The sequence below is a fragment of the Myotis lucifugus genome, unplaced genomic scaffold, assembly GCF_000147115.1.
Source record: "Myotis lucifugus unplaced genomic scaffold, Myoluc2.0 scaffold_1683, whole genome shotgun sequence".
Classification (NCBI taxonomy): Eukaryota; Metazoa; Chordata; class Mammalia; order Chiroptera; family Vespertilionidae; genus Myotis; species Myotis lucifugus.
Window position 1 is genome coordinate 26715 of NW_005872731.1, and position 3945 is coordinate 30659.

General features: G+C 52.3%; 1 non-coding gene across 1 annotated transcript; it reads left to right on the forward strand.

Annotated features, from left to right (window-relative positions):
• Positions 1 to 1951: 1951 nt before the first annotated feature.
• Positions 1952 to 2154, forward strand: LOC111824478. Its single transcript, XR_002827554.1, has one exon. It is a non-coding gene; the product is annotated as a small nucleolar RNA SNORA74 (small nucleolar RNA).
• The last annotated feature ends 1791 nt before the right edge of the window (positions 2155 to 3945 follow it).

The window sequence follows — 3945 nt, forward strand, 5'->3', positions numbered from 1 at the left end:
TATCCCATGCTAGGCCTTATCAGGAGATGACTATATCTACACTAATAAAAGAGAAACATGGTAGTTAGCGTACGACCGCTATCCTTCCCATTGGGCTACTCAGCATATCCTTATGCAAATTAACTGTCAGCCAAGATGGCGGCCCGGCAGCCATGCACTGAAGCGAACAGGGAGGCTTGCTTGCTCCAGTGATGGCGAATTCCAACGTTCCCCGCCTGACTTGCCGGCCTCTCAGATGCAACTCTAAGCAACTATGTTGCAAATATAGAAGCTAAACAAAACCCTAGAAACCGCCTTTCAGTCAGCAGGACTTCAGCCAGCCGGACCCCAACATTGTATCAAATACAGAAGGTAAAGGCCAGAAACCTGCTTTCAGCAGCGAGGCCTCAGAGCTAAAGCTGGCCCAGAATAAAAAAAAAAAAAAGAAAGAAAAAAAGGAGCAGTTGGGAGCTTCAGTCACCCGCCAGCCTGAAAACAGCCCTCAGCCCCTCACCCAGACTGGCCAGGCACCCCAGTGGGGACCCCCACCCTGATCCAGGACACCCTTCAGGGCAAACCAGCCGGCCCCCACCCGTGCACCAGGCCTCTATTCTATATAGTAAAAGGGTAATATGCCTCCCAGCACTGGGATCAGCGGAGCAGCGAGGCTCCCAGCACCGGGATCAGCGTGACAGGGGGCAGCGCCCAAACCCCCTGATTGCCCTGCGGCTCTGTGAGTGACAGGGGGCGGGGCCACAACCTCCCTATCCACCCTGCTCTGTTCGTGACAGGGGAAGGCTCCCCAATCCCCTGATCAGCCCTGCTCTGTGCCTGATAGGGGGGAGCTCCCCAATCCCCTGATCGCCCTTCAGCTCTGTGTTTGACAGGGTGCGGCACACCAACCCCCTGATCGGCCCTGCTCTGTGTGTGACAGGGTAGAGCCATAACCTCCCCATTGGCCCTGCCCTGAGTGTGACAGTGGCGGCGCCCCAACCCCCTGATCGGCCCTGCTCTGTGGGTGATAGAGGGTGGCGCCCCAAGCCCCCTCCACGGGCCTTGCTCTGTGTGTAACAGGGTAGAGCCATAACCTCCCCATTGGCCCTGCCCTCAGTGTGACAGGGTGCAGCGCCCCAACCCCCTGATCCGCCCTGTTCTGTGTGTGACAGGGGGCGGTGCCCCAACTCCCCTATCGGCCCTACTCTGTGAGTGACAGTGGGGAGCTCCTCAACCCCCTGATTGGCCCTGCTCTGTGCATGACAGGGGGGAGCTCCTCAACCCCCTGATGGGCCCTGCTCTGTGCGTGACAGGGGGGAGCTCCCCAACCCCCTGATCGACCCTGCTCTGTGTGTGACAGGGTACGGAGCCCCAACTCCCCTGATGGGCCCTACTCTGTGAGTGACAGGGGCCAGCGCCCCAACCCCCTGATCGGCCCTGCTCTGTGCATGACGGGGTGTCACCGCAACCTCCCCATCGACCCTGCCTTGAGTGTGACAGGGGGCGGTGCCCCAACCCCCCAATTGGCCCTACCCTGAGCATGACTGAGGGTGGCATCACAACCTCCCAATCCGCCCTGCTCTGTGCATGACGGGGCGGCGCCCCAACTCCTCAATTGGCCCTGCTCTGAGCCTGACCAGGGGCTGCACCTAGGGATTGGGCCTGCCCTCTTCCACCCGGGAGCAGGCCTAAGCCAGCAGGTCGTTATCTCCCAAGGGGTTCCAGACTATGAGAGGGCACAGGCCGGGCTGGGGGATCTCCCTCCCCCTCGAGTGCACAAATTTTTGTGCACCGGGCCTCTAGTATGTTATATAAATGTCTAAACACTATTTTGTTCACTTAAAACTAATATTGAATGTCATCCCTAATTGAAAAAAATTAAATTAGTAAAACAATTTTTAATAAAAATGCAAATCAGAGTGATCTTTAAAAAATATAAATCAGATCATTTCACTCTGTGCCTAAAAGCCTTAAGCGCTCCAGCAGTGGTCAGCTCTCCAGACAGAATCATGCCTGTGAGGGTGTTACACTGCTGGGAGAGGAATGCGTTGTCTTCTTCCTCCAGTTGCTCCCTTCACTGCTCTGGTGACGCGTGGCACTGGTGCAAGGCAGTACTGTGCTTCCTTGAGAGTGAGCTAAGCATCACTTTGGCTGCTTAGTTCTAGTGTGGGAGCAGACACAGGAAAAATAAATTTAAGCCTTAAAGGTTCTAACAGCATTTCAACCCACCAAACGGACCTCTATCCTCCCTTCCCTACACTCCAGCCAGCCTGGCTCATCCAGCCTTGAGGAAAGAAGGCAGGGATAGTGCTGCTCAGGAAGCCCGTGAGTGTGCATGTGGTCAGAAATCTGGAGAGAGCTCCAGTTCTCTTAGGATAGAAATGGAGGGATGAATCTGCTGACATCAGCCACCCATGAGGGGACTCTACTTCTCACTACTTGAGGAGGACATCACACCTGCATGATCCGCCATGCTCTTGCTCCCCTGTGGCATCCCAGGGGACCCATGAATCATCCACCACAGGAAGCAGCTCTCTGGCCTTTGAGAATCCACAGACCCTCTGCAAAGCCCTTCAGCTCACATGGAGGATCTCAGACTACAGATCCCAGACATCTTCAATCTTGGGAAGCAGCCTCTTTTGACTTTTTCATTCTCCTCCTACAAACAATGCCAGGTCTGTGTCTTCTGTACACTGCTCAAAGATGTGTGAGGACCCAGCGGGTGGCAGCTGGACCTGATACACAATGGGAAATTTGCTGAGTGGCCTCACACCCAACACTGACACTGAGCTTGAACCTGCATCAATCTGGTGAACACCACTCACCTCTACCTGGGGACTCCCTGAGAACCTACCTCATGCAATTTGAGTGCTTCCAGAGACTATATCATTAACTGAGACTAACGGGCACCCAGAAGGTGGAGGCAGACAGAGAGGCAGAACATGGTGTGCTCTAGGACTTTTGCTGACCTCTCCCCAGGCTCAATGCTAGTAAAAGCCAGCTTTGGTGCCCTGCTTGGACCTTCCTGTGCTCATTCAGCCTCAGCAGAGGCTGTCACAATTTGTGAATTGCTTTGCAGATGCAAATAGATTGCCCTGGGCCAGTCACATAAAGCATCTGACATTGTTCAACACCAGAGTCCCTCCCAGGAAGCCCGAGGACCAACACGCCCAGTGGCCAGCTTCAGAGCACATCAGAGCAGGATACAATTAGCCCCACAAGAGGCATATCCAAAGAGAGATCTAGGAAGGCTCCAGAACCTGCTGAGATGAATTGCACTCCACCTGGTGAACACCTGTCAGCAGCTCATACACTACACTGTCGGCAGGGTACACTGTGGTCCCAGCCAACTAGCCTGAGCATCGACTCAATACATGAATGGGCCAATAGCCATCAAGAATCAACTACCACAGGAAGGTTCACATAAAACACACGGGACATCCCTGGAGCACTCAACTCAGGTGATCAAGAAGACCTTGCCACTGGGTTCCACAGGACACCTACTACACAAAGCCACACTACCAAGACTTGGATTCTAATACAAAGAAACAAACACACAGAGACAGACAAAATGCAAAGAAACATGCCCCGAATTTAAGAACGGGACACACATCCAGAAAAAATGCTAAATGAAGTGAAGGCAAGCAATATGCCAAATACAGGGTGTTTAAAAAAAATGGTTGTAAGGATGTTAATAGAAGTTAGGCAAAGAATGGATGAAACCAGTAGGAACTTGAAAACTGATAAAAGATCCATTCAGAAATAAAGAGTACAATCTCTGGAATGAAGAATACACTAGAGGAAATAAATAGTTGGATGAAGCAGAGAATCAAATTAGTGATTTGGAAGACAAGGTCCCAGAAGACAAAAGCAGCAAAAAGAAAAAAAGAGTTTTAAAAGTGAGGACTGTTTAAGGGACTTTGGGACAACATGAAGCATAACAACATCCACATTATAGGAGTATAAGCAGAA